At 46.7% G+C, this 24684-nt stretch overlaps 1 long non-coding RNA gene across 1 annotated transcript; it reads right to left on the reverse strand.

Annotated features, from left to right (window-relative positions):
• Positions 1-1042: 1042 nt before the first annotated feature.
• LOC136624559 (uncharacterized) lies at positions 1043-16412 on the reverse strand. Its single transcript, XR_010792348.1, has 3 exons — positions 16123-16412; positions 13959-14038; positions 1043-1799 (listed from the first exon to the last, which is right to left on the reverse strand). It is a non-coding gene; the product is annotated as an uncharacterized lncRNA (long non-coding RNA).
• Positions 16413-24684: the final 8272 nt, after the last annotated feature.

Below are 24684 nucleotides of genomic sequence, written 5' to 3' on the forward strand. Positions count from 1 at the left end.
GACTCGGTGTGCGTGAGGCATTGTGCTGGACCCTACCTAATAAAATACAGATACACCCCATGTATTTAGTGAGGCAGGTAGTTTATATGTTTTTTAATATTAGTTTTGGTATTGATTGCCTGAGAAAGGGGCTCATCCGGCCTTGAAATGCTTTGTCTCATCACCTTGGTGCGCTGGTAATAAAGCGCTGATACTTACCTCCCTGGACTGGTGTGTGCGACGGTGAAGAGTCCCGTGCTCCTATATCTGGGTGCTTGGCGGGGAATAAGCCGCTGTGTGGCGGAGGGGCGGCATTACGGTCCAGAGGTTTGCTTTAATTGTACCGTGAGAAGCGCCACTATTCAAGGCAAGCTGCTTACGATATTGGTAACCCGAGCGGTTGGCACATAAGGCCATTTTCCTTTTCTCTTCAGTATGACAAAGTGAAGTTGGTTATTAGAAAGGTTGTCCAGCAACTCAACAGAATGGTCGTCACGCGTGGAGCCGGTAAAACCCGTCCTAGGATGGCTGAATGTATCTCCAAATGAGGGGGAAGGCGGTGGGAGAACAGAGCCTAATGCTACACTGTTCGGCCTCGGTAGGCTAAATGGTAAGCCTAGTAGGAAGAGTCTGGTGTTCCGTTCCCACCCGCACCCCTTCCCCTCCAGGACTGACGTGTATTCACCTGTCCTAGGACGGGCTCCCACAGCCGACAAACATTTTAGTCAGTTCTTAGACAACCCCTTCAAAGCAGAGGGATTCGGAGGAGGTCGTATCCATCTCTCTGTGCTTGATGCTCACTAGAGAGTCAAAGATGGAGTAGATAGACACTGAGCTCGTCCTTGTTCTAGGCTTCATAGTATGAGATGTTGTGTGGTCATAGCGTTATTGGGGTCTTGTGAGCCCCATCTATAAAACGCAAGAAAAATAATTAACTGTGGGTGGAAAAAAGGAATTAATGCATTTTTTTAAAAAAGCAAAAATATTTTTTGTAAATGATGCAAACAGACTTTTTTTTACACTAAATAAAATCTATTAAAGGTAAGTCCGAAGCAGGCGGATGATACAGACGGCAGCTTCATAGAGGAAAGCTGGGGGGGGATTTTTTTCTGTATTTTTTTTGCAAATAAAAATGTATATAAATTAAAATCTAATGTCGAAGTCGGACAAAGTCCTGTAAGAAGCGAGGTCTCACATGGCTGCATCAAAAAAAGAGTAATCCCCATCATGCAAAAGAGGCAGAATACAAGTAATGTTTAGGTCCTGAATTGACTGATGAGAGTAGCGCAGTCTCCGGCCGGGACATGAAAGTGGATTCTGGTCGCAGTTATTCATATGGATGAGTGTTCTGGTCTGACCGCAAGACACTATGGAATCTATGGGGCTCGGCGTTTGGGTATAGATACCTGCGGTCAGGCCGGACACTCATCCGTATTATATCCGCATTAATGCCCCTGTGGCCCCGGCCTGTCCTCCACTGTTTTATTTTCATGGATTAGACATTTGGTTCCTTGGAAGTACACTGGGCTCGTTCTTCCAGACTCCACCATGTTGCAGTTATTGACGTAGTGTTCTTCCAGCGGATCGTAGGACCTCGACCTGATGGCAATGACTAATACTGAGACGATGAAAAAGGAAAATATGGCTATAAAGACCATTATGAATGTGACGGCTCCAACAGTGTCTTCCTGGTTACGTTTCCCCACTTCTTTCTTGGTGAAGTTTTGATGTACCTCCTGAAAAGCAGTGAGAAGCAAGGACTTCACAAAGGTCTCCAGGGAGGACGTCAGGTTCTTGGATTCTGACATCCTAAGGAAGACCTTAGAAAAGAAAAGTTAAAAACATTAGTGATAGACTATATCTGTTTTTTACATAGTGTTTCTATACCTATGATCTCTAATTCATTGTTATCAATTGTTAGCTTTAATTACTTCTGCAGTTTCTCAGGGGCTTGGTGCAGGGAACTACATTTATCCTCTGTGCTTTTCCTTCCAGCTTTGCTCCCTGGCTGTGCCTATGCTTTGCCGATTTGTATGGCTGACTTGGATCTCATTCCGCTCTCCTCTTTTTTCCCTTTCCTCTCTTATTGAACAGTTCTTGCTCTTGAGTACTCACACTTTTGATGTTCTCCTTCCCACTGCACTGGTTTTCTCCTTGTTCCTCCCAGGCCTCTCTCAAGCTTAGCTCTGTACTTGGAAGACTGACTTAACTCCACCCACGCTCTACTTTTGTACTGTTACACTAACCCAGCATATCAAGGGATTCTACCAGTCGCAGGCCCTTTACACCTGGCTACCCATTCCCCTGACTGTTGCTAGGTAACCCGTACTCACCAGGGGCTGGAGAATATTACCAGAACACATAATTCAGTGAGGAATATGAGCGGTATAACATCATAACATTTCACACAAATCATACATTACATTAAACCTGATTTAACATTGTAATAATCACAGAATGTGCTGGAGTACCCGACTCTGGGGTACTGCAGTACCACCTCTAGCTTGGACACAAGATGTGATACGGGTGGGCACGGAGACTCTAATACCCTGTTGTACCGCCTCTAGCTTGGATACAAGATGGGTTACAAGGTGAAGGCTCTAGTACCCTGTTGCACCACCTCTAGTTTGGATACAAGATGTGATACATGTGGGCATGAAGGGTCAAGTACCCTGTTGTACGACCTCTAGCTTAGGTACAAGATGTGATATGGGTGGGCATGGAGGCATACAGGTTCTATTTGGTATATCTGCAGCATATTGCTGCACATTTGCTGTAAGTAATCCCCTAGAATGTGCAAACTTATAGGTTGTTGAAGATGGTGTCTCAGATGGTCCCATACATAATAATAATAATAATCTTTATTTGTATAGCGCCATCATATTCCGCAGCGTTTACACAGACGGGGGATACAGAAAGGCAAAAGTACAAACATTACAGAACCACGGTTACATAGTAATCAATTGATGGAAACAATAGGGGTGCGGGTCCTGCTCCAACGAGCTTACATACTACAGATAATGGGGGGATACAGAAGGTAAAGGGGCTGGAGATGTGCACTGTATGGCGAGGTGGAGAGTGAGGGATGTTATACACAGACAATGGTCAGACATTTAGCCGTGTGATGGCAGAAACAGTATGACTGCAGGAGCGGTTTATGATGGCTAGCAGGGATTGCAGTCAGTAGGTCAGGGAGCATGTTATCAGGCAGCGTACAGAGGGGTTTGTTTAGGGAATTCGGTATGCCTCCCTGAAGAGGTGCGTTTTTAGAGCACGCCTGAAGTTCTGCGAGTCCTGGATTGCCCGGATAGCCTTTGGTAGTGCGTTCCAGAGGACCGGTGCTGCTCTGGAGAAGTCTTGGAGGCGGGAATGAGAAGTTCGAATTAAAGGGGCGCTCAGTCTGGTTTCGTTAGCAGAGCGGAGAGCCCGGGCTGGTTGATGGATTGAGATGAGGGAGGCGATATAGGGGGGCGCTGCACTGTGGAGGGCTTTGTGGATGAGGGTAGTGAGTTTAAATTGAATTCTGTATTTAACGGGCAGCCAGTGCAGTGACTGGCACAGGGCAGAGGCGTCCGAGTAGCGGCTGGACAGGAAGATGAGCCTGGCTGCCGCATTCAGGATGGATTGGAGAGGGTAGAGTCTGGTGCAGGGGAGGCCGATCAGCAACGAGTTGCAATAATCGAGCCGGGAGTGGATGAGGGCGACAGTAAGCATTTTTAGCGTGTCCACAGTGAGAAAAGAGCGGATTCTTGCGATGTTCTTGAGGTGCAGCTGACATGTTTGGGCCAGAGATTGGATGTAGGGGGTAAAGGAGAGATCAGAATCGAATATGACCCCAAGGCAGCGGGCGTGTTGTCTAGGAGTTATGGTGGCGCCACACACTGAGATGGAGATGTCAGGAGGAGGTCGGTTAGTGGAGGGTGGAAATACCAGCAGGTCAGTTTTAGAGAGGTTTAGTTTTAGGTAGAGAGAGGACATGGTGTTAGAGACAGCGGACAGACAGTTAGTGATATTTTGGAGTAAAGGTGCAGAGATGTCACGGGAAGAGGTGTATAGCTGGGTGTCATCAGCATACAGGTGGTATTGGAGAAAAGAAGGGGGCCGAGGACAGAGCCCTGGGGGACCCGAACAGCAAGGGGAAGAGGAGGGGAGGTAGAGCCAGCAAAGGAGATGCCGAAAGAGCGGTCAGATAGGTAGGAGGAGAACCAGGAGAGGGCAGTGTCCTTTAGGCCGATGGAGCAGAGCATACTGAGGAGGAGTTTGTGGTCAACAGTGTCAAATGCTGCGGAGAGGTCGAGGAGGATCAGTAGGGAGTAATCGCCCCTCGATTTGGCTGTCAGTAGGTCATTGGATACCCTTGTAAGGGCAGTTTCTGTCGAGTATTGAGGTCGAAAGCCAGACTGTGGGGGGGTCTAGGAGAGAGTGCTCTGATAGGTAGCTTACAAGGCGGGAGTAAACCAGCCGTTCTAGTAGTTTGGAGATGAAGGGGAGGTTTCTAGATGGGTCGGTAGTTGGCAGCATCAGTCGCGTCCAGAGTCGGCTTCTTTAGCAGTGGGGATATGATGGCGTGTTTGAAAGAAGAGGGAAAGATGCCAGAGGTCAGAGAGAGGTTGAATATAGTGGTGAGATGGGAGATGACCACTGGGGAGAAGGAACGGAGGAGGTGTGAGGGGAGGGGGTCGCTAGCGCAGGTGGTGGGGCGAGCAGAGAAGAGCAATTTGGAGACTTCTTCCTCTGTCGCTGGCCTGAGTACAGACAGTGAGCAGGAGCTAGATGCAGTGCTGACAAGACTAGGGTCAGGGCTAGTCTGGGGTTGGGAAGTTATTTCCTGACGGATGTCATCAATTTTCTTTTTGAAGTAAGCAGCCAGCTCTTCAGCACTGAGATCCGTCACTGGGGGCTGTGGTTTAGGGCTGAGAAGGGAGTGAAAAGTATCAAAGAGCCGTTTAGGGTTGTGGGATAGTGAGGAGACGAGAGAGGTGAAGTAGACTTGTTTGGCATGGTGGAGGGCGAAGTTGTAGGTTCTAAGCATGAATTTGTAGTGGAGGAAGTCTGCGGACGTTTGCGATTTCCTCCACAGCCGTTCAGCACTTCTAGAGCACCGCCGGATGAAGCGCGCTTGAGGCGTGAGCCAGGGTTGCCGAGGTCTACATCGGATGGCTCGGGTCCTGGGGGGCGCCGCTTCATCCAGGGCATGTTTGAGAGCGGTGTTGTAGTGAGCTACAGCCAGGTTGGGGCAGGAGAGGAGAGAGATGGGGGACAGAGAGGACTGTAGGGATTCAGCAAAGTTCTGGGTGTGAATGGCCTTAAGGTTCCTGTAGGTACTGTAGGTAGGTGGGTCTGGAGAGATGTTAGGGGGCGTGACAGAGAAAGAGAGGAGGTTATGATCCGAGAGCGGGAGAGGGGAGTTAGTGAAGTTGGAAGCAGAGCAGAGCCGGAGGAAGACCAGATCCAGAGTATTGCCATCCCTGTGAGTGGGGGAGGCTGTGAGTTGAGAGAGACCAAGGGAGGAGGTGAGCGAAAGAAGCTGAGAGGCAGATGGTGAGTTGGGGTCATTAGTGGGGATGTTAAAATCACCTAAGATGAGGGTTGGGATTTCGCAGGATAGGAAGTGGGGGAGCCAGGCAGCAAAGTGGTCCAAAAACAGGCGCGCAGCACCTGGGGGGCGATAGATAACTGCTACTCGCATGGACAGCGGGCGGAAAAGCCGTAGCATATGTACTTCAAAGGATGGAAAAGTGAGTGAGGGTACAGGGGGGATGACCTGGTAGGTGCATTTCGGGGAGAGAAGAGCACCTACTCCTCCACCACGCCTGTCATCTGGTCTCGGGGTATGGGAGAACTGCAGGCCATTGTAGGACAGTGCAGCAGGGGAGGCCGTGTCAGACTGCTGTATCCATGTTTCTGTTCTATAGCGATAAATCTGGTGACAGGTCATAGAAGTGTGACAATGTTGGGGGGGCTCCTGTGACCCCCTTGTGTGTGCGGCCGAGCATTATCCTACTGCCTCTTGAAAACCGCCATGAGAGGAACACATGTGGCTGCAGGATGTCCTGAACATATCTCTGAGCTGTCATTGTCCCTCATACTACTACAAGGGGTGACTGACTGCGACCGTCATAGATGATGGACCTCCAGACCATCACACCAGCAGGGGGCAGTGTGCCGATCTACAGCAAAGGCAGGATTGAGGCGCACAACACCACTGCAAACAGGCGACTGGGGGTGTCAAAGACAGTACGCGTTATGGGCGCCGTGAGGAAAAATGTCCTTTAGCCAAGTGCCTGGAAAAGGTTCTGGCAGACACAGGGGTGTAATGATGGCATCAACTGTCCCTGGATAGCAGACAACTAAATAGTTGGAGCTGCTTATGCTTGTCAGATGATCATCTCTAGTGTTGGTCACCTTGTGTGCCCTCACACATCCACTGGTTCCAACACCTCCTAGCAGTCTGGTCAGATGCTCCTCTCTACTGGTGGTCTGTAGGGGACGTGCTGAGCCTGGTCATCTTGTGTGCCCCCATCCACTTGTCCCAACACCCCCTAAGAGTCCGGTCCGACGCTCCTCTCCACTGGTGGTCTTCAGGGGGTCCTGACCTTAATCACCTTGTGTGCCCTCACACATCCACCGGTCCCAACACCTCCAAACAGTCTGGACAGAACGGCCGGTGGGGGACAATTCATGGATACGACCATCTAGCTTCTCACATCCCAGTAATGCGCCCCCTCTGGTAACGGGGGAAATCTCTTCTCTGCTTCGTAGAGGCGTCTAGTGGTCAACAAGCTCTACAAGCGGAAGAAGAGGCCACTACACACAAGGAGCCTCTTATAGGCCAAGGAGGGAACCACTTTTAGGGCCTCCGGTAACAAGACCGTCCATCTAATCTCCACAACTCCCATCATTTACAGATCTGCCTGAGATGGAACCGCAGGACGAGGTCTGCAGCAACACAGGAACTTCTTCTGGTGGTGGATTGTTTTGACAGAGTGTATAATCTGAATAAGCAATATCTGGTTTGGCAGTAAAGCAGCCTGAATGTTTATTTTGGATTCATCACTAAATTTCTTTACAATACCACACTGATTACAATGTATCTCACTGCTCACAATACGGCACCACAGAGGGCGAATGAGGGTCAGAAGGCATTATAGGAGTGTTGATCTTGATTCATTCTGGACTCTAGATTTCAATGTGGTTTCTGATACCAACGTCTCATTTAGGCATTGTTACTGACATGTCTGTGCAGAATTACGTTTGTTGGCAGTTTTGTATTATTAGTCAATAGGGGGATCTCATATTTCAGCAGTTTTTATGGATTGAATTAATACAGGTTATATTTAGGGTTTGTCCACAATTTAGGATCAGTGACCCGCTATGTAGGCCTGCATCCCACTCTCCTGGACCTCCAGCCCACCAACAGATAGATAAACCTTATCCTGGACCTTCATCCAACTACCACAATGGACAAGTCCCCTCTGGCCTCCAGCCCTGCAATGCTCCTCCAGGGAACGAGCTCTCTTTGGCCAACAGTTCACCCATGATGGAAAAACCACAAGCCTAAGAGATGTTTAGGCCACCAACAGGTTTTCATAGCACCTCACACAATTTATCTATACCTCCCTACTTTGGCACAAAATCCACTATCCGCAGTTCTACATTGGAATGAGGTACCCACCCCACAGCTAAAGTCCTCCGACATTGCAGAACATCTACAAGACAACATCACAGCAACTAAAAACATACAACTCCAATCCCAAAGCTGGGACACTGTTTAGATTGTAAATAAATGTAGAGAAATAAGTAATGCAATGATCTGGAAATCTCATCTCCCCATATCCTATTCACAGCCGACCATACAACATATCAGAAGGGGGGGGGGGGGGGCATTTTTCTATTTCATTTTTAAAAATTAAATCATTTAGAAATTGATGGCAGCAACAAAACTCACAAAAGTTGGACACGGGGTAACAGAAGGCTGGAAAAGTAAGAAAACTGACCCCTAGCTGGTTTTAATTAGTACCAAGTCACATGGGAGTCTCACAGAAGCCAAGATGGTCAGCGGTCACCAATCTGTAAAAAATGGCATCTACAAATTGTAGAACAATTTCAGAAAAATGTTCCTTAACATAAAATTGTGAAGACTTTGAATATCGCACCATCTACAGAACATAATGTCATCGGATGATCCAGAGAAGCTGAAGAAATGCTCGAACACAAGGGACAAGATCAATGGTCAATACTGGCTGCTCGAGATCTACGGGACCCCAGGCATCACTACATTAAAAACAGGCATGATTCTGTAATGCCAATCACGGCATGGGTTTAGGAATACTCCCAGAAATCATTGTGTGTGAACACAGGATGCTGTGCAATCCACCAATGCAAGTTGTAGTCGCAGAGAAGAAGCCATAGATCAACATAATCCAGAAACGCCGGCGTCTTCTCTGGGCCAAAGCCCGTGTTTTTTGTTAACCCCCCCTATATTATATATGCCCGAGTACAGAGTTTTACTGAAGTATGTAGCTTTCTAATGTTGCATTCATGAGCCCCCTGCAAGGGGATTTAAGATTGTAATATGCCCCCTAATTCTGTGAAAATACTCAATAAAAACTTTGTTTAAAACTAAAATGGACAAAAAAAGAGGCAAAATAGAAAACTGTTCAGTCAGATGGTTTACCAAGGATCAATAATAATGTGGCACCACTTCCATTGCATCCTATCATATCCGCTATCAGCTCTTTAAATGAGAATTTATGTGATTGGGTTGGTACTTCACTTCACCCTCCGGTTCAGAGGATCCTAAACTACATTAAGGAAAGTCAGAGGCATAACTTGAAGCTCCCGGGCCCCAGTGCAAAACTTTGAACGGGGCCCCCAACTATAATGCTTTATTTATAGTACTGGGCCCCCTATATGGAGAAGAGAGGCCATATGGGCCCCCCAAGGCTCCTGGGCCCAGGTGCAACCGCATCCCCTATAGTTACCCCCCTGAGGATAGTAAAGAAGCACTAAAGTTCTGTTTGCAGTTTGTGCTGCCGTTCCTACAGTTGTCTGACATGCGATCTCTGCTCCCTTTACACCAGCGTTCCGCATGACCAGACGATCCTTGTATTACCTCTACAGCTTCACAGGTATTCAAATTACCGGGAAGAACTCATGAGAATTCATTATTGACTCAGTTGCATATTTTGAGTATGTCTTGTAAACACGTGGAGCTCCAATGTGCGCGAGATATCCCCCCCCCGGCAGGGATATATATGTCCTGCTGGGAGGAGAAATACATTTTTCCAGCCAACAATTGCTTTTCAGCCGATATACAGTGCAATGGTATGGAAGATGTATGGATGACCGGAAGGGGATCCCCATGTTATACCAGATTGTAGTTCATATACAAGTAATAATGCTAATAATTGACGGTTTACTTCTAGTCATCATCACACTGAGATCTCATGTCTGGATATAAGGCTAGTAGAGGTTTTGTGTGAGAGAAGAGTAATTACGTCTTTATTTAGAAAAATAGAGATCCTAGCAGCCGGAGAACCAACCAGGATCAAAGGGCTCGCACTACAGAAGACGCTTACAAGCAGCGGGAACTTACGGCAGCTGATATGGTGAAACAACGGGGTTACCTGAATTGGTCCCTGACACGCGCCTCTCATATTGTAGCTACTAAAGATAGACAGGACTTAGTAGGAGAAGAATAGAGAGCGGGACACGAGGAAAATGTGCACAACATGTGATCATGTGAATGAACTCGCTGAAATCAATAGGTTCTATTCGTTGCATATTGCGCACACAAAACACTGAGCAGATACATTCGTGTGACTCTGGCCTAAAAGCGTTTTTTTTTTCACTTGAAACGCGTACGTTTATTCTTATGATCAGTTGGTAATACCGGTAAAAATGTTTTAACTCTTTCCACTTCAATTTTAAATTCAGGGTTTCCTAGGGGGCTTTCTCTTTCTGCCATTATACAATGGCGCCATCTGCTGGCTAGAGCCAGTACTGCAGTATGGGACATGCTGGAGAGGCCCCCAACAACAGAGCGGCCAGTAATATACTGTAAGAATACCCTGCCGGACGTCTTCTGACATCGGAGCTGTACAGCCTTCAATCAGAATGTCTTCAGACGTCAGACAGTGGATTGGAAAGGGTTAATACTGGATTAAATAAACTATTGCTTTTACTGGATTCAGATCTTTCACTATTTGTCTCCATGGAGTCCACTGGAAGTATCCGGCACCCTCCCAACAGTAATGGCGGAGTTAGAGAAGCACGGAAGAATAAGACACCTGGGCTGATTTATTTCTTTATATGAAGCTTGTAGAATCCTCCATCAGACAAGAAGGGGACAACATTCCTCTCCCAAAACTCCAGCAGTTGGTCTCCTCACTTCCCAGAAGAGGGGATGCTGCACAATGGTAGACACGGCTCCGCCACAACTTTTTCTTTACCTTTTAGACAGCACCCCAACTTTTGTTCTGGAACCACAGAGCCCTCTCTCAGTCTGGACACTCTGCAGACCTGTACCCCTCATAATGGCTAAAGGGAACAAGAGAAAGACCCCTGCATTGGCTTCAGCAGACACTCCGCTGAGCTGCTTTATGGCAATATGGCCACATCACTTACCCGATGGTGTCCATACAGCAGGTTCAGCCTCCCAGCAGGGCAGCTCTACCGCTGCTCCTCCTGGTGGGGAAGGCTCCACAACAACCAAATCAGTAGCAGCATGGCTACCCCGGGACCCAACAGGCCTCCAGGCTGTGCAACTGCTGATGTCTACCCAACAGAGGTGGAACTGCTGGGCCCCACTGCTAAATCTGGAACTGGGCTCCAACTATAAAGCTTCATTAATAGTTTTGATTTGCAATATGGGAAAGAGAGACTTTATGGACCCCCCTAAGGCTCCTGGGCTCAGGTACAACCGCACCCTCTGCACCCCCTATAGTTACGCCCATGCTACCCCCATCCTAGCGGGGCTGCAGACATGTGCCACGGCTTCTCCTTTCCCAGACAGAGTACCCCAGTGCTTGGGCTTGTTGGGGGCTCTGAAATGCCGTCACCTACCTTTTTGGCAGAATCCTCCCCTAGGGCCTTAGATGACCCAACATCTCCCCCTGGCTCCCTCACCCACTATATCAGGATGATCTTCAGCAGCAGGCAGGGACACCGCTGCTTACATCTGCAAACATACCCCACACCTTACTGGAATATGGTGGATGGTGCGAGCTTCGCCCACAAAGACAGATTTGGAGACCGAGCTTCAGTGTTTAGAGGAAAAGCATGCCACATCCATACAGCAGATGGTACAAACCCTGTCTGAACGGGACCCGACATTGGAACAAAAATACGCTGCAACCTCGATTGAATTACAACAATTATCCCAAACAATGGACTGTCACCGCGTCCAGATGAGACCTCACTTTACATCTTGATGACGTCGAAAATAGGGGTCCATGTGACAACTTGAAACTTCGGGGCCTGCCTGAGGGTGTGCCACCAGATGCTCTCTATTACAGCGTTGTTTCCATCTTTAATAAGGCCTCAAACAGGCCAGAAGATAGTCCACCGTCTGGCAGGTCCAAGAGCCCAGGACTCTAAGTGCCCACGCCATGTAATTTGCGCAGAGCAGAGCATTGGAGCATTGGAACCAGGCATAATCTATATATATAAAGACGAAAGCCCTCACTGACTGACTGACTCACTGACTTGCCACTAATTCTCCAACTTCCCGATGTCGTAGAGACATGAAAATTGGCACAAACATAGATTATGTCCAAAATAGGAAAAGCTAATGGGTCCCGACTCGATTATTCAGCTCTTGCGCAAAGGAACTAGCGTCCAAATTTTACGTACGGAATCTAATTCTCTCACTTCCCGATGTCATAGAAACTTGAAATTTGGCACGAGCATTGATTATGTCATAAATAGCAAAAGTTAATGGGTCCCAACTCCATTATTCAATTCTAAGCGCAAAAGAATTAGCATCCAAATTTTACTAACGGAATGTAATTCCATCACTTCCTGATGTCATTTTACATAAAGGAAACGTCGCATGGTTACCTCCACGTGGTGTTTCCTGGGTAACGCAAAGAACCATGCAAAATGGTGAACATATTTTTTTCCCGGTATCTCTAAAGTAACCACCAGATAAACACCAGTACCAAATTAACTCGGGCGAAGCCGGGTATATCAGCTAGTTCACTATAAGGGCTCTGAAATCACCATTCTACTGGATATTTCCAGACTCCCCCTTGTCACTAGGCCATTGTCACCACTTACCTCAGCAGATCACGGAAGCGTTCTGAAACTACTTCCATGCTCTTTATATTCTGTCTCTCTCCCTTTTGCACGGCCCTCCCATAGAACTTTCATGCAATCTTATCTTCAGAACTTGGGCATGGGTCGTTTCTCGCAAGAAGCAGTCCAGTCTACGGGGCCAGGTCTTCCTTTTTAAATATGGAACAATAAAGGTTTGAAAATACTTCATCTACCTCTAATGCTGCCGTATGTCTGTTTCTAGTGCCTTTACCTGGGTGTGTTTTTTGTTATTGACCCCATACGGCTTTGCTTTTTCTTCTTTCCTCCCCATCCTATTTGGGCATTATTATTTAAGTGGGTCCTGTTGGATCCTATACTTATAGTCTAACTACCCAGTCTGACACAACAAGTCTCCCATATGAGCTAAGTTGGGAAAGAGATCTGTCAATGTCGCTTATGGTGTTACAAAAACACAAGTGTAGTACCCCAGAGTTAGGGTACATCGATCACTGTGTCAGAGTGAATGCTTATACTCAGGAGAAAATGTGGAAAATGATTCGTGTTACATGTTTTATTATCAAGCAACAAGAATACTTGGTTTATTAGGGGTTAATTTCTACTGTTCCCATTAGCTAACTCTGCATGATTCAGCAGATTGTCAACCAACCTCCTCTCACTTCCGTCAATCATCCTTAGGTAGCTTGGGGATTGGACAGTTAGTTGGGGCCTCACTCAGGATTGGTAGACACAGAGGGTATAAAAGGTAGTAAGAGGGTGGGGTTAGGGAGTTCCATCTAATCTAGCCAGCTCAATAGAGACTGAAGGAGACCGGAGAGAAGAAGGAGGTCATCTAATCTAAAGCAGTGTGGTGGGAAGAAGAATGTAAAGTGTGAGTACGAGCCCGAAGGAAATCTGGAGAGAAAGAGAGAAGTGAGAATGGAGGAGAGAGAGATAGAAGATAGAAGCAGACAAAAGAGGGGATAAGGATTGAGTCAGCAATGTGTCTATTCAATATTAGTCAAAGCCTTGGATGAAAGCTGGAAGAGTTTTACTGCAATGTGTTGCCACAGGTCCCTTGGGGAAATGTTTAATTGCCAGGTCTGCAAATGTGATTTCAAGTACTATCTTACCACAAATCAATGTGATGAGACCGTTATTACCAGTGAATCCGAAGTGTGGTTGTCTGCTGGAAAGTTGCACTATTCCCTCTCCCCTGCAATAAAGAGTTGAAAATTGTTTTTATTTAAAGACTGTCTGCTGGAGTCCTTCCCACCATTTATAACAACTACACTGAGGTACCACACGGTTCCTTGTTTTTGGGGTTATCCCCGTTTTATTTCTTTATTATTTGTTTTCATCCAAAATAAGTCCCTACTCATGTACGGACTCGCATCACGTTTATTTTATGTTAATCGTTTTTATTTTTACCAGTCTTGCATATGACTCACCGGCCCTGACCGCGACTTCCAAAGTTGGAGGGAAGGAGCAGAACCACCATGACTACCCTATTATTTCTCCCCGCTACTTTACCTATGTCGCCAGTCCGCATTCGGTCGTGCTCGCTGCACAAACTCTATATATCTGTACACATTAAGCTCCCCCTAGTGGTAGTTGCAGATGGCCAAAACTTCTTCATTTTTCCATCTACAGTGAGAATTTGCATAGCCAGGATCAGTGTCACTCATTGTGCCTAAAGTCTTAAGTACAATGGCTCTTACGAGGGATGAGAAGCTCGCACCTCTGAAGTCTTTGGCTTTCTTGCACTTGAAGAAGTTGTACAATGGCTTTCAAAGATTTACTGAGAGAAAGAAGAAAAATGACTTCATCAGTCACACCCCAAAACTCTTTATAACTTCCTGAGATTAAATGGTCAACTAGGTTACACTAGAGAGGTATTACTACCAAAACATCAGACATATATGAAGACCACATACTATAGTAACATAATTGGGAAAGATGAAACATCCATCTAGTTCAAACCATTTAGCTGCAGTGTTGATCCAGAAGAAGGCAAAAACATTCATGAGGCAGAAGCCAATTGTACCAGAAGTGTTTATGGTCATCAGACGTGTAGTGTGATGTTTAAAGGATTATTTGGTTGATGTCATCGTAGACGCATGGAGGAAACTAATCCAGCAGCAGAAGGTGCAGTATGGCAAGAGCTGGAAAGCATTAGGTAGATAAAGAGGTACGGCGCCCATCTTGGGGGAGCTTCCTGTGGTAAGGATGTGAGAGCCAAGACTCTGAGCCCCCACCCATTCTGCATCCAGTGAGCTGTGAGAAAAGCCCACCGTCCAAGCCAACTGCGAAGAGAAGGCGAGAGTACCAGGTCTACCTAATATAATTGGTGAAGCCAAGACTTTCCCGATGCCACTTGTCTGCCTCACATCATCGTCTTCCGGTGAAAAGAAAATGGGAGTCTACCAATTCTTGTCCGCTGCATTCTCTGTATACTTTGATGGAGATAGGGCCACACACAAACACCGACGCATTTCTATTGAACTATATGAAAAACAAATTGGCGAGGAATTTGTGTGAATGGGGATCAGTTAATATTTGTATGTAACTATACAGGGGCCCCAGAATAAATTTTACTGGTGGGCCCCGGGGACCACAGTCCAACTCTGCCTATGTGTACAATGATAACTGCAGAGAGTGATGGAGGACGCCAGATTTTGCAATCACTTTCACCAGTGGACCCAAAGAACCCCAGTCTGACGTGATGTATCCCCTGGACATGACACTGGGGGGGTCTATGCCAACTGGCCCCAAATGTTTCCCCAAACAAAGGAACTAAATCTTTGGTACCGTTTGAACCAACAGGTTGCATAGCTGAGCGCAGTATAGATGATGTGAGGTCCAGGACTATAGTGTTATCATGTGACATGTCTATTTTATGAACTAGTTGGATTTAGGTCACTATCCCTTTAAAATCATCGCCCAATTATAATGCATTACTAGAGGTATTCATCCTAATACTCCGTATTACCCTATAAGGTCACGTTCTCAAGTAACTTTGGCTGCTTCAATGGTCTTTGTGCGACCTTGAAGACTTCTCAAAGCGATGCAGTCACAGTAAGTCCTAGAAATGATGTACATTTTCATGGTGCTATAAAGGTTACAGATGTAGCAGAACTAAGTTTGTCATTTGGCACCACTCACTGCAATACCGCAGAGCATTGTTGGGGATTTTACGTAGGACTGCAGGTAAAACCAAAATTATTCGAACTCATGATACAAAAACAATTCAAACCCAAAAGAGTTAAAGGGGTCGTACCACAACTGCAAGCTATCCCCTGTCCACAGGTTATCCACAGGATAGAGAATAACTTGCTGATTGGTGGGGATCTCACTGCTGAGCCCCCTGCCAATCTTGAGAAAGGGATTCCCGTGTCCCGTTCTGTCTGTCACTGAGGGGGTCACATATTTCCCTGCAGTGACATCACCATGAAGGGAGCGCTGGCTGTACATGCATGGTCAGCACTCCATTCCTTTTAATGGGGCTGACAGAAATACCCAAGCGGGATCCACTAAGGTATCTTCGCAGTCCCATTGAAAATTAATGGAGCGCTGGAGGGTGCAGTAACTCCACAGTGAGGAGGACAGGGGAAACGGAACCCCGATCTTAAGATCAGTCGGAGTCTCAGAGGTAAGCCCCACACCAATCGGCAACTTATCCCTAACCTGTGGATATCTTATGGCTAGGGGATAACTTCTAATTGTGGTACAACCCCTTTAAATAATAATTTTGGCTCTGCTACATCTGTAGGTAAGGGAATAAAACTTCAGCCATGCAGAAGGACATGACACAGAGATGTGAGGCACAACCTAAATATTATCTGCCCCATCATGCCCGTCTTACCCCGCATTATAATCACTTACCTCGCTACAAGCCCACAAGCCTTCTCTCCTTGCCCGCAGCTCAGGGTGCAGATGTTGGTGTCTCAGCAGCACTTAGATGCCAGGGGAAAAGGAATTTCCAGGATTACATGTAATCCTTACATCACACGGCTAATCCTGCACTTGATGCCATTTAAATAAGATGTTGGGACAAACCTCTCGGCTCGGAGGGACTTAATGTATGCACTTAAGTCGTTAGATCAATAATGACGAACATAAGTCTGGGATAGTTTTTCCACTGAAGGGATTGCTCAAGCGGCTCATATGTCGGAGCCGTCCTACCAAGAAACAGGAGTCTCTGGCCAAATCCACTCAGGTGCTTCTCACTTATACAGTTGCAATCAAAATTAATCACCCCCCCCCCCCCCACACACCTACTCCCCCCCTCCCCACACCACCACCACCACCCCTCTCGCCAAGAATTTGGCTTCAGCACGCAAACCCAAGAATATTCTGGAGGCCATTGATTAAGACTCCCAGGAACGCCGTGAGAAGCCGCTGTCCGGCTGTTCATCCAGCAGAAGCTCATAACCGCAAAAGGTGCTCGACTAACTACTAAAGACGCTCGTCATGGAGGGGGGAGTAATTTTGAGACAGCAGATCTCACTAGTTACCCATTGACCCATCAGTATTGAAGCGTGCCGTGTCCGTCCTAGTTGGTGGAAGCCACTGGGCAAAAAATTTTGGTGACTGTCCTTCCCAAACTCTTACACTGCCATAAACCTACTGCACACTGATGAGGGGCAATTACTCCGAAACAGCTGTCTGTGGATGGTTTTTCTGGCTTTGACTTACAATTCCCAGTCATTGTTATAAGGCTTGTTTAATAAGTCATGCTGCCTTCCAATAGGTGGCGCTGCAGAGGTATCGTTCCATCTTCCCAATTGCATATTTCCAAGAGTAGCATGGATAGCCTTAAAAGTCTCTTCTCAAATCTTCTCGGTGCTCTCCTACAGGAGAAGCGATCCCCTTCCTGACCAACATTGTAGAAGACGCAGTCTGCACATCCACGTATTATTCATCCATCGCTTCGCAGCTGTATTTATAACATGAGGATCTTAGATTTTGATCAAATTGTATAATTCCACTACTAGCCACTTCACGGTGACCTCTCTAGTGCAGGGGTGCAGGGGCAGATGGGGAGGCCCCAAGTTCAGAGAGATTAAGACACGAAGAACATGTTACAGTAAGCAGTAACAGACTTCCCTTGGCGGGTGATTCAGCAGCGGAGTTACTAGAACTTGACACACAGTTGCAGAATATTGTAACAATTTAAAATACTTGAGCAATGATGACTTAAAGGGGTTGTCCCGCGCCGAAATGTGTTTTTTTTTTTTCAATAGCCCCCCGTTCAGCGCGAGACAAACCCGATGCAGGGATAAAAAAAAAAAAAAAAAGATAGTACTTACCCGAATCCCCGCGGTCCGGCGTCTTCATACTTACCTTGTGAAGATGGCCGCCAGGATCTTCACCCTCGGTGGACCGCAGGGCTTCTGTGCGGTCCATTGCCGATTCCAGCCTCCTGATTGGCTGGAATCGGCACATGACGGAGCGGAGCTACGAGGAGCCGCTCTCCGGCACGAGCGGCCCCATTCAGAAAAGAAGAAGACCGGACTGCGCAAGCGCGTCCAATTCGGCGATTAGACGCTGAAAATTAGACGGCACCATGGAGACGAGGACGCCAGCAATGGAGCAGGTGAGTGTATAACTTCTGTATGGCTCATAATTAATGCACAATGTACATTACAAAGTGCATTAATATGGCCATACAGAAGTGTATACCCCCACTTGCTGCCGCGGGACAACCCCTTTAACTGCTCAGCAACACTGTCGGAGCTCGTCAGCCGTGCAGAAGCCTCGCTCTCTTTTTATATATTAAAGGGACTATAGTAACAAATGTTTAAATATTTATTAAAACCAGATAGAGAAACATTTTCCGTTTTGCAAATTGTTTTTATCTTCTGATTGTAGAATATGTTATTCTAAACCTGAGCTGCATTTAAGAGCATTTAGAGATATGCTTTACAGCAGCTTTATGGGACATTCACACAATGGTCAGGAGCTGACCCATTGACTTGTATGGGAGACTGCTCTGGGCATGCTCTGTGACCTGTGCGGGGGTCATTGTGAAGGGGGTCAATAGTCACAGCTTATCACCAATTGCTAATGGTACCTCCTGTGTTATCTATATATATATATATATATAGGTTTCACCTTTCAGTATAATCCTGCCTGGAGGGGAGGAGGTGAGCTGTGAATATTGTGAATGGTGGCTCCTGTGTTATTTATATATAGGTGTCTCCTCTCAGTATAATCCTGCTTGTGAAGGGAGGGGAGGAGGTGAGCTGTGACTATTGTGAATGGTGGATCCTGTGTTATCTATATATAGGTGTCACCTCTCAGTGTATTCCTGTCTGTACAGGGAGGGGAGGAGGTCAGCTGTAACTATTGTGAATAGTGTCTCTTGTGTTATCTATATATAGGTGTCTCCTCTCAGTGTAATCCTGCCTGTGCAGGGAGGGGAGGAGGGGAGCTGTGACTATTGTGAATGGTGGATCCTGTGTTATCTATATATAGGTGTTATCTCTCAGTCTAATCCTGGCTGTACAGGGAGGGGAGGAGGGGAGCTGTGACTATTATGAATTGTGGACCCTGTGCTATCTATATATAGGTGTCTCTTCTCAGTGTAATCCTGTCTGTACAGGGAGGGGAGGAGGTGAGCTGTGACTATTGTGAATGGTGGATCCTGTGTTATCTATATATAGGTGTCTCCTCTCAGTGTAATCCTATCTGTACAGGGAAGGGAGGAGGTGAGCTGTGACTATTGTGACTGGTGGGTCCTGTGTTATCTATATATAGGTGTCTCCTCTCAGTGTAATCCTATCTGCACAGGGAGTGGAGGAGGTGAGCTGTGACTATTGTGAATGGTGGCCCCTGTGTTGTCTATATATAGGTGTTCCCTCTCAGTGTAATCCTGTCTGTACAGGGAGGGGAGGAGGGGAGCTGTGACTATTATGAATTGTGGACCCTGTGCTATCTATATATAGGTGTTTCCTCTCAGTCTAATCCTGTCTGTACAGGGAGGGGAGGAGGGGAGCTGTGACTATTGTGAATGGTGGATCCTGTGTTATCTATATATAGGTGTCTCCTCTCAGTGTAATCCTATCTGTACAGGGAGGGGAGGAGGTGAGCTGTGACTATTGTGACTGGTGGGTCCTGTGTTATCTATATATAGGTGTCTCCTCTCAGTGTAATCCTATCTGTACAGGGAGTGGAGGAGGTGAGCTGTGACTATTGTGAATGGTGGTCCTGTGTTATCTATATACAGGTGTCTAATCCTGCCTGTGATGATAATGAGATAACGGCTGAGATGTTTTCTACAGAACATAAGGCCACAGGTGGATTTTAATTGCGGAATCCACGATTGCCATCCGTGTGGAAGATCCGTGGTAAAACGTGGACATTGAAAGGCATACATTTTAACTTTTTCGTTCACACTTGCGGAAATGAATTGCATATTCCACGAGCGGAAGAAACATTGCAGCATGCTCTATCATAGCACAGATTACGAACGGATGGCTCCCATTGAAGTCGATGGATGGCGAGTGTTCCAACCCCGGTAGCAATTAACATTGCATATGAGCTGTGGGAACGCTCGCAACTTCAGAGGAAAACAGAAAGAAAAGCTGAAATTTCGGCTGGAGGTGAGAGAGCTTTCTTCTACACAAATGATACACCGAGCATTGTGTACATCTGCACGGAAAAACACCCGCATCCACGATCGTCCGCAATCATTCGCAATTACTTTCCGTGAATGATCGCAGTTCTTCCGCTGTGGTAATTCGCATGCAGAATTCAACCCATGTGTGTGAGCCCCGCCTACATGTCTGACTATTATCAGGCCTAGTGGTCAGTGTTAAAAATGTCAGATTTCAAGGTTTTTTGTAAATACAGATTGTTACTGAAATTAATGTTTTTAAATCACCAAAAATATTAAAAAACAAAAATGTGATTTATATAATAGGTCATTTTCTGATTATACATTCCCTTTAAGAAGGTGTAAAGGCCCATTTACACTGGACGAGTGTCGGGCCCCTGTGTTTCCTCGCTCCTGTGCTCATGCAGGGGAAATAGCAGAGCCAGCTCGCACACGAAGCGGCCAGCAGGGGGCGGGGCAGTGCAGGAGATTTCTCTCCTTTCGCTCCCCCACCCTTCTCTATTGGGATACATAGCGGCTGTTTAAACTGAGCGATGAGCTTTATGCAGCATAAAAGATAAGTGATGAATATGAGGTGTATTGCATAGGTGCAGCACTGAATGGGTTAACTGTCTGGTATGTGAGATGTCTGGAAAATGTATTTTGTTGTTTGTCATGTGATTGTGCTTTGTATAGATGTTTCTGCAAGGAGTCTGAGTGAGGGTTCCAGTCTGCGCTTGCAAGACAGAAGAGAGGAGCCTTAGTGATGCAGCCACCCGTTTTTCATCCTGTTATTCCTCCCCACTTTCCAAAAGTTATAACCCAATGTAGCTGTCGGAGGGCTTGTTGTCTTTTGTGGAAGGACTTGTATTTTTCAATGGTGCTATTTAATGTATCATGTAACGTACTGAAAAACTTTAAAAAATTTCTGTAAGTTGAGTGAAATGCAAAAAAAATGCAATTCGCCATCTTTGTGGAGGCTTTTTTTTTACAAGATACCCACTGCAGCAAATATGAGCTGATGACTATTCTATGGGTCAGTACGATTATGACAATACCAAATGCCGCCTGGGAGCAGAGAAGGAGACCCATAGCTGTATCTACGGAAGAATGCATCTGGGGAAGAGCTGAGCACCATCAGTAGTCACAGCCAGCCCGGAGGACGCAGCATGGACTCCCCCACCCTGCCAGGCTGGCTAGAGAGCGAGTGCCAGAGTTAGTCAGGTGACCATAAAAAAGAGTAAAGAAAATTACTGGCTGTTCCTGGGTCACCCGCTTCCTTCCTGGACGCCCTAGGAACTAAACCTCCAGTGTCTAGCGGCAAAAATGAGCCTGCCTGGGGGAGGATGTTCCCTCCAGAATATATGGGACTGTATCCCTATCCAGAGAATTGTCCACACTATCACCCCTGTTCATCCAGCCCACACCACCCTTCGAAAACCTAGGGCCGTGATGGCGAACCTATGACGCGTGTCAGCACTGACACGCGTAGCCATAGTCGCTGACACGCGGCCGCTCCCCCGTTAATGAATACCGGCAGGGGCCGTGACTCCCCTGCCGGTATTCATTAACCAGCACTACTAACAGCGCTGATCCCGGCGCACACTGTGATGTCAGTGTGCAACCAGGATCCTCCTCCCCCCGTCCCCCGACGTCTCCTATCTGTTGGTTCCGCGGGAGCGTCCAGGGGGAGAAGGCATCCTACAACACACTGACGTCACAGTGTGCGCGGGAGATCATCGCTGCTGGAGGGCGCCGGGCACAGGAGGAGCGGAGCATCCACAAGGTAAGTACATGGGTCAGGGGGGGTCCGCTGTGAGGGGGAAGTCACTGCTGGGGGGGGGCATCTGTGTGGGGGGCATGTAATGCTGGGGGCTGCTGTGTGAGGGGCAGGTAATGCTGGGGGCCGCTGTGTGGGGGACAGGTAATGCTGGGGGCAGCTGTGTGGGGGGGCCGTAATGCTGGGGGCCGCTGTGTGGGGGGCAGGTAATGCTGGGGACTGCTGTGTGGGGGGCAGGTAATGCTGGGGGCTGCTGTGTGGGGGGCAGGTAATGCTGGGGGGCGCTGTCACTGCTGGGGGCTGCTGTGGGGGGCGCTGTCGCTGCTGGGGGCCGCTGTGGGGGGCGCTGTTGCTGCTGGGGGCCGCTGTGGGGGGCGCTGTCGCCGCTGGGGGCTCGTCATTACTGAGATAAGTGAGGGGGAGGCTGGGAGAGGCGAGGGCCTGTGCTATGCGTGTTTTGGGTGTTTTGGGTTTATTAAATACAGTTATACCTTACAATTATACATATTTGTTATTTAAACTATAAATATCGCGAATTTATGGATTTTTTTCTCGAAGTGACGCACCAGCCGAGTCATGCTCGGTTTTTTGGCGAATTTTGACACACCAAGCTCAAAAGGTTGCCCATCACTAGCCTAGGGTAACTACATGGACACTTAACACAGCTTTGAATGGTACGCACTCACAGTAAATATGTATCCATCTTATATGCTTCAGTCAGTTATATCATATTTTATCATTTTCCTTCACGAGAACTTTGCAGACGTACTGGACAACCTTTGTTCAGCAACTTGAGACAGGAGAACCAGACGGATGGCCTTGGTGTTATCAGCACCACCTCTGCAGGACAAAGCTATGTCTTATTTTGTACTTGTTTGTTTTATAAAGCTTATTACACACAATAGAAAATACATTAGTTTTTCTTTACTCTATAACTTGGCATGCAGCTCTAATAAAGGGACGATGATCTCCAATAATATCCAATGTGTGTAATTTGTAAGCTTCTTCGATGCTCGAGCATTTAATTATTAATTTGGATACCTGAAAACATACCAATCAGTAAATAATTACACTAACGCAGTCTTTATGGTGTATTCTCTCTCTCTGACCATACTGAGCAACAGCAGACACAATGGCCTGAATGTCTAGGCTCTTCATCTTCAAACAGAAGGAGAGCCTTAAAAGACTTCCTCTTCTTCCTCCTTCTCTTCTTCTTCCTCCTTCTCTTCTTCTTCCTCCTTCTTTTCCTCTTCCTCCTTCTCTCCTTCTTTGGATCAACATTGGGGGGTGAACTGGATGTACATATGTCTTTTTTGGCCTTACATTCTATGTTACTAGGCTTTCTTCTCCCTCCTTCTCTTCCTTCTCCTCCTCCTATTCTTCCTTCTCTTTCTTCTCATAATACTTCTCCTTCTCTTTTTCCTCTTCCTCTTCTTCCTAATCTACCCATTCTCTTTTTATTCTTCCACCCCTTCTTCCTTTTCCTCTTCCTCATTGTTTATTCCCCCCTTCTCCTCTTCTTCCTAATCTATCTCCTCTTCTAGTTCTTCTTCCTTTTTTATTCCCCTCCTCTTCCTGCTTCTCTTCTTTTTCCCCTTCTCTTCCTTCTTTTATTCTTCCCATCCTCTTGCTCCTTTTCTTATTCCTCCTATTTTTCCTCCTTCTCATCTCCCTTCTCCTCTTCCTTCTCTTAATCCTCCTCTTCTTCTCTCTCCTTCTCTTTTCTTTCCTCCTCCTTTTCTTCTTTTCCCTCTTTTCATCTTCCTCCTCTTCCTTCTCTTAATTCCCCTCCTTTCTCATCTTCCTCCTCCTCTTCTTCTTTCTCTTCTGCTTCCTCTTTATCTTAATTTTTCTCCTCCTTTCTTCTAATTTTCCTGCTCGTTTTTCTCCTCTTCCTCTTCTTCTTCCTGTTCCTCCTCCTCCTCTTTTACCTTCTCTTTCTTCTCCTAATCTTCCTGCTCTTCCACCTCCACCTCTTTTCATCTTCCTCTACTCTTCTTCCTCTCTTCACTATATAAATAAAGATTATTTTTATTTATTATTATTCTTCCTCCTTTTCTTCTCCTCCCTCTTTTCCTTCCTCCTTTTTTTCTTCCCCTCCTCTTCCTCCTTCGTGTTGAAATTTATCACATTTTCTCCCCTTTGAAAAAGTCACACAGATTATTCCAGAGGCTTTCATGAAGCCGTAAAACTACTTTCCTATTATAGACCAAAGCTGCGCAGCGTCAGTGGCCGAGGTGCCGCCAATTCAGAAACCTTCAGATAGAAGGAGGAGAATGACTTCCATCAAGTGAATGTTCTTCATCTATCCTGGAATGGCACCGCGGGAATGAATGAATGATGTAGGTGGAGCCGATAGGAATCTGTCAGGTGGTTTCATCAGAGTAAATAATAACAGGCTTTAGGCCACTTTCACACGGGCGGCAAGCTCATGCGATGCAACAGCGCTACAAATCGCACATATGTGGCGCCCGTGCTTTCCTGTGGGTTCCTTCACATTAGCGATGCTTTGTAGGCTGCTACATTGCGAGAAAAACAATACTGTGGCATGTTGCGATATCGCAGCAAGAAAACACAGCAACATCGCACAGAAATCGCGGAACACAGTTGCCATATCGCTGCGATTTTCTCGCGGTGATGTCGCTGTTGCCATTATGTAAAGAGGCCTGACGCTGAGCTCTTATAACAATGAATCAGCCAAATACGTTTTTCACATTTTTGCACTTTTGTCTCCGTTTTGTCATTACAGGGGTTGTATTACTGGAGACATGGTGTAAGAATGGCCGACTTACCTATGTGCAAGCTGTAAAGCTGCAAAGGGATGTAGTCACCAGCTTCTAGGAGGTACACCAGGCGGATGTGGGTTGCGAAGATCGCCTGCCTTAGGTCCGCCAAGCCAGATGATCTTCTTCCTTCATGTGGCAGCATCTTGTGGAAGCACATCATCCCTCCTGACCATTAGAAGCTTGGTTCTGGTGCTGTATTTATGAACTAAGGTTGTTCTGGTGCTGTATTTTTATTATGAGCTTGTTTCTGGTGCTGTGTTTATGCACTGAGCTTGGTTATT

This window comes from Eleutherodactylus coqui, chromosome 4, assembly GCF_035609145.1.
Source record: "Eleutherodactylus coqui strain aEleCoq1 chromosome 4, aEleCoq1.hap1, whole genome shotgun sequence".
NCBI lineage: Eukaryota > Metazoa > Chordata > Amphibia > Anura > Eleutherodactylidae > Eleutherodactylus > Eleutherodactylus coqui.